A 10,555-nucleotide genomic window follows, 5' to 3' on the forward strand; every position below is an offset into this window, starting at 1 on the left:
AGCCGCATCACACGCCACTGCAGAGCCTGGTTATAGACACGCATTGTATCTCTTTTGCCACCTCCATAGTCCATGACAAAGAGGCCTCCTAAGGGTGGAAAACTGCCCCTTGCAGAAACCATTCTGGGCAAGACAATTCCTACTCTGGGTCTCAGTTTCCCCGTCTGAAATATGCTCCTGCCCACTCTGATAGCTCAGGATGAAGTCAAGGCCACAGAACTGCTGAGCGTCAAACACTGCCAGACACACCTGCTTTCCTGATGTCTCATCTTGGGTCACATCCTTTCCAGGGAAAGCTCCAGCAGAGGGGTCAAGGGTTATACAGACAGAGAGAGACAGAGAGGGAATTCCCCTTTCTTCGCCACTATCCTGAAACGGGGAGAGACAAGACACCTCGGACAAGCAGAAGTTTGGGCAGCTGGTGACACAGGTTCCCACTCGAGGAACGCCCCACAGTGCCTCCCCCGACCCCCGGCTCCTCCTAGGATACAGTGCAAGGTAAAGAGCGTGGGCTCCAGCGGCACACGGGGGCAGGTCTCTGCTCTGCCGCTTATAGCTGTGCGGCCTCAGGCAAGTTACTTAAAATCTGTGTGCCTCAGTTTCCCCCTGGTTATTGAGAGGAGAGCGAGGCAGTCCATGAGAGCGCCCAGCACGAGCCTGGCCCGGAGCAGCGTTCTCTCCAGGGCAGTGTCTGCACTGCATCTGTGCGCTCTCCTCCCTCTCTCACCCGTTCGCGTCTCCTCAGCCTCCAGGACAAACACGGTTTGGAGCTTTCCTTGATGGTCCCCCTCCAGCTAGTCCTGGCCCTGGGCAGGAACTAAGGGAAGAAGGAGAACACCCTCCTTTCAATTCCTAAGATGAGCTCAAACTTGGTGGCCTAAAGCCGCATGCTGTCTTGTGCTACTGCTGGAGGTGGGAAGTCCAGAGCCGGCGGCACTGGGCTGAAGTCGTGCCGACAGACAGAGCCGGCCCTTCTGGAGGCTGCAGGGGAGGGTCCCATTCTTTGCCTTTTCCACTTTCATTTTTTTTTCCCTTCCCAAAGCCCCCCAGCACATAGGTGTATATTCTTGTTGAGAGTGCCTCTGTTTGTGCTCCTTTTCTACTTTCTAGAGGTGCCTACGTGCCCAGGCTCAAGGCCGCTTCCTCCATCTTCAAAGCCAGCAGTGCAGCATCCTCTCACCTGGGATGATCCAAGATAATCTCCCCATCTCAAGACCCTTATCTTAATCACATCTGCTAAGTCTTTTTTATCATGTAAAGTGACATACTCACACATTCTGGGGATTAGGACCTTGACGTATTTGGGGGAGGCCATTATTCTGCCTACCACAGCCAAGCCCATGACCCTGGCCCTCTGGCTGCCCAGGGCCTCAGAAAAGAGAGGGACCAGGTTGCCAATCTTCATTCCTGGACACAGCTGGGAAGTCAGTGGACATTATTCCCTTTTGGATTCATATACACTAAGCTCAAGTTGATAGAATTGAGGCCTGGATGTGACACAGCTCATCTCAAGTCCAGGTGAGGTGGTGCCCCCTTTCCCCTGCCCCCCAGTGAGGCCAGCTGCCAGTTACCTTTCTAACGTTCCCAGACTCCAGGCAACCTCTCTCCAACCCAGCCTCAACCCAGCCTCCAGTATGATCTCGTTAACACAGAGCTGGCCACCCACCTCTCCTGCTTGAAATTCTTCCCAGGGGCCTTGCTGCTTCCAGGATGAAATTTAAACTCCCTGTCTGGCTCACTGGGGCCTTTTGGACCCAGACTCTGCTTGCCCCACTCCCAGCCTCCTCTCCCATCGTTCTCCACTCCTCCACCTTCACATGCTGGAGTCATTTCCAAGGACATCATTATCTTCCTCATTTTCATAATCAACCATTTTGGTAATAAAACCCACAATTTCCTCTTACTGAATGCAAATAGCTGTGCAAGGCAAAGCGTGAACATTCGGTGTCTTTGCAAATGCCATTCCCAACCAGAAGTCCTGACTCTCCCCTGCTGTGACCCAACGTGCCGGGCTTCTCGGTTCCTTATCCCCGGTCTCGTTTTCCACCTCGAGCTCCTTGGGGTGTGGTGCCGTCTTGCTTGTGGAGCCTCCCTGGCACCTACGTGTTTGACATGCTGCAAATTAAATGCTCAATAAAACGTTGGAGAAAAGAATGAATCAAAGCCACTATTCCCTTCCTCTTCCTCGGAGCCTGCTCGCAATGACTCCTCCTCCTTTGTGGGGGGGGGGGTTGGTTTCTGAGAACAGCATGGGCAGGAGTCCTTGGGCCGTTCCACTGGGGAGGTAGGAGGTGGTGTTCTGAGTGCATCAGGCATCTCTCATCTCCACTCCTTTCATCTCTGCTACTACCCTACAGAGTAGATTCTGTTATTACACCAGTTTTACAGATCAAGAAACCAAGGCACTAAGAGATTAAGACCTGCCCCACATGTCACAGCTGGTGTGAGCTGTGATGAACTGGGGTTTGAAGGAGAGCAAACTGCCTCCCGGGGGCCTGTGGGCCCGGCCACCCCTCCAGTGCCTCCTCCGTGGACCGAGCACTCGCCACGCGAGAAGCCCCATGCAGCTGCCTGCAGTCCTTCCCGGCTCCTCCCGAGACGCGCTGGCAGCCGCCCTGTGTTAGAGATGGGCACGGCCTCGCTCAGGCTAAGATGTCACACTCGCAAGAAGGAGCCTCTTGACTGACGTGCAGAAGTCGCCTTTAACCTTCTTTCCAGGCTCCACCGAGGGAATGGTCTGTGGGGAATGGTCCTGAGAAGAGCGCAGCTTCTAGCCGCAGGGGGCTCGGACCCGGGGAGCCCGGATGGCTCCAGCGGCAGTTTGGACCTCTCAAGATTAAGCTGGTGGCCTGGAGGCCAGTGTCTGAGGTGAGCTTCTTTGAGCTGGGTGGAGGGAGAAAGGAATGGATTGGGAGGCTGACGTCCTTCAATGCCGCTGTTGCTTCTCCCAGCGTCTTACTAGCTCTATGACCTTGGGAAATCATTTAAAGTTCTGTGCCTCAATTTCTCCATTTGTAAAATGGGGGAGAGAATATCTCCTTTGCAGAAATGTTATAAGGATTAAATGAAATGGGTACATAAAGCTCCTATGCCTGGTTTGTAATCATGATAATGTTATTATTATTAGTTACTATTAAAAATAGTAACTAAGGCTCACAGGGGGAATTGGCCCAAAGTCACACGGTGCACTTCTACTCGAACCCGTTTCTTTCTGTAGTCTCTATTTTCCTCGGTGACTCCAGCACCCTGTCAGTTCCTGTGGCATAAAACCACAGAGTCCTGCTTGACTGGCCCTTCCCCCAGCAGCCTCCTCCAGCCCACCCCCAGTCAGGCAGCAGGCGCTCACTCAGTGCTGTGCGAAGCTTAGCTCCTGAGTCCCATCCCCACTGGTTCTGGCCCCTGCTATCTCTCTCCCAGGCTAGCGCAGTGCCTGGAACCTCACAGGCACTCAGTAAATGTTGCTGAATGAGTGCTGTCATGCCCTTCCCAACTCTTTCTTTCTTAATGCACCCTTTCCCTGAAAAAAATATCCTCTCATCTTCGGATAACTTACAATGACTTGCCGCACACATGCAAGGCCTCTGCTACCAGCCCTGGGCTGGTGCCACGTGCCCAGCTCACTAACCATCCCCAGCATTTCCTCCTATATCTTTCATAATTCTCATCTTTTGCCTGCCTTTGCTAGTTCTGTTCCCCGTGCTCCGAATGCCCTTCCCTTCTCTCCCAGGCCCATTTGGCAAATTTCTAAACACTGTTTATTCATTCCACAAATATGTAGTAGTGCCCACCATATGCTAGGCACCATTCCAGGCTCTGAGGCTCCAACAGGGAACAAAATAGAAGTCCCTGCCCACGCGATGCCTACAGTCTACTGACAACCTGGTAGCAGAGGCATCTAACCTGGTTAGAGATGGGGGCTGGGTCTCACAGCTCCAGCCACACCTCCAAGAACCTTTTTCCCAAACCCTCTCTCCATTCTCAGATAGGCTGGACCACCTCCTTCCTGGCGCCCCTCTGTACCAGGACACGGATTGCAAGGGTCTGTTTCTATGTCTGTCTGCCAGTGATGGTCAGGACTGGGTTGTCTCTGTGTTACGGTGTCTGAAGTCTGTTCACTGGAAGGAAGGAGGCAAGAAAGGAAAGAAAGAAGGGAGAGACAGTCCCAAGAAGTGGAACAGGAAATGTTCAGAGAAGAGGTCGGACAGAAGGAGGGAGGCTGCTGCCCTGCTGTAGACAGACTGAACTTACCCCTCCCACTGGCACCCGCAGCTCACAGACACCCCCAGCTCGCGCCCTCTCCTGGGCGCTGCCTCAGGTCTTGCAACATGGAAACCCGCGTTGGAACTTTCTGACCGATTGGCCTGGCTCCTTAGCATTTAGAGCGCTTGTGTAGCTTCCAATGCCCTTGGCGGCTTTCGGCCGACCCTTCCCAGTCGCCCTGGGAAATAAGTCAACTTCACGGAAGAGCTGAGACCACTGAGGACAGGGGCGTGGGAGAACAAGATGAGAATTAACCCTTGGCCTTTCGCATAGAAAGGGTCTCATTTAATGCCACCGTCTTCCCACACTGGTATTATTAACCTCCGTTTCAGCCGAAAAAACTGGAGGTCAGAGGTTAAGTAATGTGCTCACGGTTGCCAGCCAGCAACAGAGCCCAGATTCACACTCAGGCCACCTGGCCCCAGAGGGCTGAGACCAGGGTTTCTCAGCCTTGGCGCTATTCACATTTGCGGCCGGGTAATCCTTTGCTGTGGGGGTCTGTCCTGTGCACTGTAGGGCTCCTGGCTTAACAGAATTCCTGGCTTCTACCACTGGGTTCCAGCAGCATCCCTTTCACCCCACACATCAGTCACGACAATGAAAAATGTCTCCAGATATTGCCCAGTGTCACCTGGGGGCAAAATCTCCCCAGCGGTCTACTGCCACTGAGCAACTGGACAAGTTGCTTGGCCTCTCTGGGCACCATTGTCCTCCGTGAAGTGATCTGGGAGCATGGTCTCCAAGTGCTCAGTGACTCACTGGGGGGCAGGGAGCAATTGTATCTGTATTTATGTTTAGATGCAATCTTTATGTATATTTGATTTTATCCAAGATAAGAAGTGAATCTTTGCCATGTAGACGGATGGTAAGACAGGTCTTTGTTTCTAAATAAACAAGATCGATGAGGACATGTTTCGTAGCGTTTCCAAGAGAGATGATGGATCAGACAAGTTTGGAGCCCACGTTGCCTGAGGGTTGTGGGGTCTCTGTCAGCCACCTGTCCTATATCTTGTGAGAATAAAAGAGAGCCCTTGGCAGCATTATGACATCAGCATCTCTTTTCGTTTCTGAGCTTCGGTTTCCCCATCAGTTAAATGGAGAAAGGAAAGAACATACCTCTAAGGCTGTTATGTGGGTCAATGAAGTAGTGCACGCTCAGTGCTTAGCACAGTATATAATAATATTGAGAAATGTCCTCATTTTTATATACAGATGAGAAAATGGAGGCTACAGAATGTTTCAAAATTCCCCTTAGGTCTTATACTCTTGTGTGGTGAAGCCCAGATTCAAACCCCAGTGGGCTCACCCTGGTCCAGCTTACTCCCCTCTGCCCAAGACTTAGACCCCAGGGTTCCCCAAGAGCTCCCTGAGGGCAGACACCATCACGTCCTGACCCCGACACACTCATGTCCTAGCACCGGGCCCACAGCAAAACTTAGCGAATGTCTCTTGAATTTGGTTGACCAAATAAACTTGTTCCCAGCCCCATTTCATGTCATATCTTCCTATCAGCCTTGATTTATCCCTTCGTTGGGGAATGCAAAACACAAAGCCACTGCTCCAGAAGGCAGGTGCTCGTTACAATTTTTTGAAGGAATGAATGAATGAACAATGAATGAAGACAGTTTCGTTTTGTGGTCAAGCCTCAGTCAGATTTCCCACACATTACACAAGTGCTCAGGAAAGGGGACTCTCACAGCACGCTGGGAAATTCCTTCAGAGCGTGCATCCCGTTTAGAATCGTGTGGCTGTCAGTGCCTCCCCTCACCCTGCCCCCACAGACTGCATGCTCACAAAGGCAGGACGCACCCTTCGTGCTGGTGGTCATATCTCAGCGCCCTGTGCTATGCCGGCACACAGCTGCATGCGGTACCCGGGTGCTGACGGAACACAGGAGTCCATGAACGAAGATCCCAGCCTGGCCTGTCTGCCTCGCGCAGCCAAGGCCCAGAGGATTGCAGCGAGTCAGCCAGCCAGCGTCAGAACCAGTTCTACGCCACCTCAACGCGTCCTCCCTCCCTTCCCTTCCTCAGGAAGACTGGGGACTGCAATCCAGGAGCTCAGGCTCCTAGGAGTGTCTTTGAAGGGAAAGGAGAGGAAACGCCACCATAATCCCTGTGGGAATCAATGGAAAATGTATGGCCGTGGGGAGGAACGATACTCCGGACTGCACCAAGGCCACACTGGGAGCTTGACCTGGCCCCGCCTCTGCCTGCTGGCCTCCTGACTCGGTTGGGAATGACTGAAAAGTGCCCTGCAAATGAGCAGACATCTCAGAAGGAGAAACCAGTCAGTTCTTCGCAGCTCTGGGTTCACCAAACTCTGCAGCTTCTCATCCAGCTGCCGCTGAGCCGTCGTCCCTCCGTTCATCCTGGTAGAGTGAGCAGGGGTCATCAGCCAGACTATGCCGATTGCTACTTGTGTGACTGGGCAAAATTCTGAACATTGCCATGCCTCAGTATTCTACCTAAACTGGGCACAGTGACAGCATTTATCTCATTGGGTTGTTGCAAGAATTTGAAGCTAATATATGTAAATAGCCGAGAGCAAATGCCTGCACACGTCCCTGCTATGGAACGTGGGTGTCTCTCACCCTGTGCTGGCTCTGGGAACGCCCCACCCCGCCTCCTCTGCCCTCTGCGGGGACCGCTCTTCCATTGTATGGCTGTGTGCCTGTGCTCCCAGCAAACGCCCCTCCTCCGCGGGGCGCGGGATGCCGTCCGCTCTCATTCTCTCAAGGCCGTGGCTCCAGCAAGTCTCTCCTCTTCACCGCATCCTGAAGGTCTCCTCAAGACTTGATCATTCTCATCAGCATGTAGGCGCGCTGATATGTCTCTCTCACACACACACACCCGTCTCTTGAGCCCACATCCTCTTCCGTCTGCCACTCTGCTGCTTTGCTCCTCAGAGTCGAGTACCCGCCCTAATTCCCAATCTTCTCCTCTCTCTTGCTCTTGGAGGCACTCTGGTCAGGCTCGCACCCCCGCCCTTCCTCCACAGGGCTCTTGTTAAAGTCAACAGTGACCCCTCTCCGAAAATCTGATGGTCAAGTCTCAGTCTGGATCTTAACGGAGCTGACAGAGCACTGGACACACCATTCACTTCCTCCTCCAGGAAGCTCTTTCTGCACTTGGCTGTCAGGACAGCGATCTTTGGATTCCCCTCCTATCTTGGTGGCTTCACCTCGGTCTCCTTTGCTGAGTACTCTCCACCTTCCCCAACACTTTGCACAGGAGGCCTAGGGCCCGGTCCTCAGCCCTCTTCTTTTCCGTCCCCACCCTCACTCCTCTGTGACCTCCTGCAGCCTCTGGCTTCAAATACCATCTATACACTGTTGGTCCCAAGTGTCTCTCCAGCCCAGCCTCTCCCCTGCTGCTCAGCACATCCCATGGGTGTCTTCAGGCATCTCTCATTGAACATGCTGACAAAAACCAGCTTCCTGACCCCTACCTCACCAAACATCCCCAAATCCTTTCTCTTGTCGTCTTTCTCACCTCCGTTCATGACAGCTCACTCTTTCCATTTGCTCAGGTCCAAAATCCTTGAAGTCATTCTTAACTCCTCTCTCTTTTTCACATTGCCCTTCCAATCTGTCAGCAAATTTTGTTGGTTCTTCCCTCAAAAGATGTTCAGAGTCTGACCACGTCTTACCTCCTCTGCCACCCAAGTCTGAGCGCCGTCCCCTCTCACCTGGTTGTCACCAAGTCTTCACAGTGGGTCTTCTGCTTCCATCTTTGTCTCCCTTCACTGTTGTCAACACAGTCCCCAGAGAAATCCTGTTAAAACATGAGGCAGACCATTTCACTCCTCTGCTCAGAGCCCTCCCATGGCTCTCGTCACAGTCAAAATAAAAGCCAGAGTCAGCACCACAGCCCGGAAGCTCCTGTAGGATTGATCCCCTCCGTGGCACCCCGCAGACCGTGTGTTCCTCCTGCCCTCCCCCTTGGGCACCCTCCCTACTCCCTGCTGCTCCTGAGACCCTCCAGGGCCTGGCGCCTTACGAGGCTGCAAGGCTCGTCAGCTTCCCTCACAGCTTTGCTCAGGCCGTCTTCCCTGGGAGGCCTCAGCTGGCCGCCCGCTTCACCGTGTGCATCTTCACCCACAGCTCCCCTGGCTCCTCTGTCTTCTCTCTGGCTCCTGGGTGTTTTCCTCCTTGCCCTCCCTGGGACCTGAGCTCCATGCCAGTTTCCTTTACTGCCAGCCATCGGTAGTCAGCGTGTGGTCCATGTTTAGTAAGCGAACCAACTTTCTCTTGGCTTTCTCTTCTCCTGTTTGTTTGGGGAAGAAGCTGCCTCCTCTCCACGCGTGCATTCCCCCAGAGGAGGAGCCTCGCCACAGCCTCCCACGAGGATTTGTCAGAGGAATGAAGGGCAAACGGAGCGAGGAGATGCGTGAACAGTTCTGTTGTAGCGGGGGTACGGTGGACTGCATGGATTGTGTTCTTCCAGAAACCATCCTCTTTCTCAGTGTACTCGGTGACTGCTTTCTAAGCCAGGCCCTGGATATGGCCACAAAGATATGGCTTCTACTCTTCTCCCCCATGGGGACTGCCTGCCCACAAGCCCAGGCCCTGCTGTCTTTCCATGTCCATCCAGATGCCTTCCCTTCCTCCAGGGGGCCCCTCCTGATACCCTGGCCCACCAGGCTCTTTCTGACTCCCAGTAACCTTTCCACCTCCAGCCTCACCCCACCAGGTGCCCAGTGAGTCAACAGGAGGGAGCTCTCTCACGCCTCCAGAGGGGGAAGGATGCCCTTTCTCCAGCTGCCTGCTGGAGAGTCTCCACCGGCCCCCGCACTTGGGCAGAGTACGGCCAGCCTCCGCTGGGCTCTGTCTTGGTGGGAAGTCCTGCGAGCACGGGGACTTCTCTTCTGTTTCCTCAGGAGGTAGGAAGCTAGGTCTTCAGCTGAAAGTGATGATGAGGAAGGAAGGGTTGGAAGTGGAAGATAGAAGAGAAAGTTTGAAATAGTGCAGAATGGGAAAGTGACCAGAGAAAAAATACAGTAGCTTGCCAGGCAACACTTGGCATGTTTGAGTGTTTTTTTCAGGCCACGGTTAACTGCCCAGGTGTGGCAGCAGACGAGGTGGAGAGTCACCTTTAACCAGAGTTGGGGTTTTGCCCAGCAGTGTAATGAGTCAGGTGGAAAAAAGAGAAAACGTATGTCAGGGTGTGCCTCTAATGCAAAGGACAATATGGATGTTAAGAGGGTATAATAAGGAAGCCCAGTGGCCCAAAGGCCAAAGTTTGCTAGGAAAAGTCTGACAACAGATTTGAGATTGGTACTGTCCCAGAGTAACTTTTCCAGAAAGTTCCCTGACCACCCCCGCTTTCCAGTGTGGGTCCGTCGCTCTCTCTGTCTGCTCCCGCAGCACCGTGTGCTCACCTCTACTGCGTGGCAGTCCTTGATTTAGTTGTGCATCTTCCTTCTGCACTGTGAGCCCTTAGAGGATGGGACCAGGTCTCCTATTGCTTTGTATTCCAGCACCAGGCCCAAGAACAACTCACTAAGCAAGCACTGACTGATTGGCTGAATAAACTTATTTGCTAGAACCCAGACCAAGTTCTGTATAATAACAAATCCTCACATTTGTATAGCAGTTTGCAGTTTGTAAAGCAATTTCATATCCATGATCTTATTTCAACCTTACAACAACCCTACAAGATAGAAACTCACTCATTGACTCATTCATTCATTCATTCAACTAAGTAGGGCACTTACTACGTCAGGTACTGGAACACAGGAGCAAACAGACAGACGAACATCCCTGCCTTCGTGGAGCTTCGTTCCTGCAGAAGGTATGAGCTATTTTACATATGGGCAGACTGAGGTTAGCTGACGGAGGCTAAGGAAACTGGCCGAGGTCACAGGGCTTGCAGGCAAAGGAGCCTCATTCGGACGCAGGGCTGTCTGACTCCAAGTACGGGGGAAGCGCCTTCTACCACACTGCGCTTACCTCAAGCGACCACAGGCTCACCCAGGAGTGTCTTTGAAATTTTTTCCTAACTTAATAACAAATCAAAGGAGACTTGGCAGAAATCCACACCCCAGGACTACTTTGGAACTCCTCCCCTCGATTGACAAAGATGTGAGAAATACCTGCCAGCTCTCTTCTTGCCAGAGCCAACGACAGAAGCCACACAGCATTGTGAGCACAGCGTCTGCTTGTGTGCAAACCCGCAGGCATTTTTAGCAACTTTGGGGAACATAAAGAAAGCTGTTGGTTTTGTTTGCACATATTTTTCGCCTCTGCAAAAGGCTTCTCACCAAGCAGCAGCCTCAGAGCCGCCTTTCATCT

The 10,555-nt window shown here is 52.8% G+C and overlaps 1 long non-coding RNA gene across 3 annotated transcripts in view; it reads right to left on the bottom strand.

The window, feature by feature from the left end:
* LOC124240165 (uncharacterized) overlaps positions 1-10,193 on the bottom strand; it is a 28,908-nt gene extending 18,715 nt beyond the window's left edge. For 2 of the 3 annotated variants that reach the window (XR_006888792.1, XR_006888791.1), the window contains exons 1-2: positions 9,979-10,193; positions 7,951-8,036 (exon numbers count right to left, since the gene is read on the bottom strand). This is a non-coding gene — a long non-coding RNA (uncharacterized LOC124240165). Of the gene's footprint in view, positions 1-7,950; positions 8,037-8,261; positions 8,512-9,978 lie in introns of those variants that run through there. The other variant, XR_006888793.1, reaches the window with a different exon arrangement.
* Between the last annotated feature and the right edge of the window lie 362 nt (positions 10,194-10,555).

Source organism: Equus quagga, chromosome 5, assembly GCF_021613505.1.
Source record: "Equus quagga isolate Etosha38 chromosome 5, UCLA_HA_Equagga_1.0, whole genome shotgun sequence".
Classification (NCBI taxonomy): Eukaryota; Metazoa; Chordata; class Mammalia; order Perissodactyla; family Equidae; genus Equus; species Equus quagga.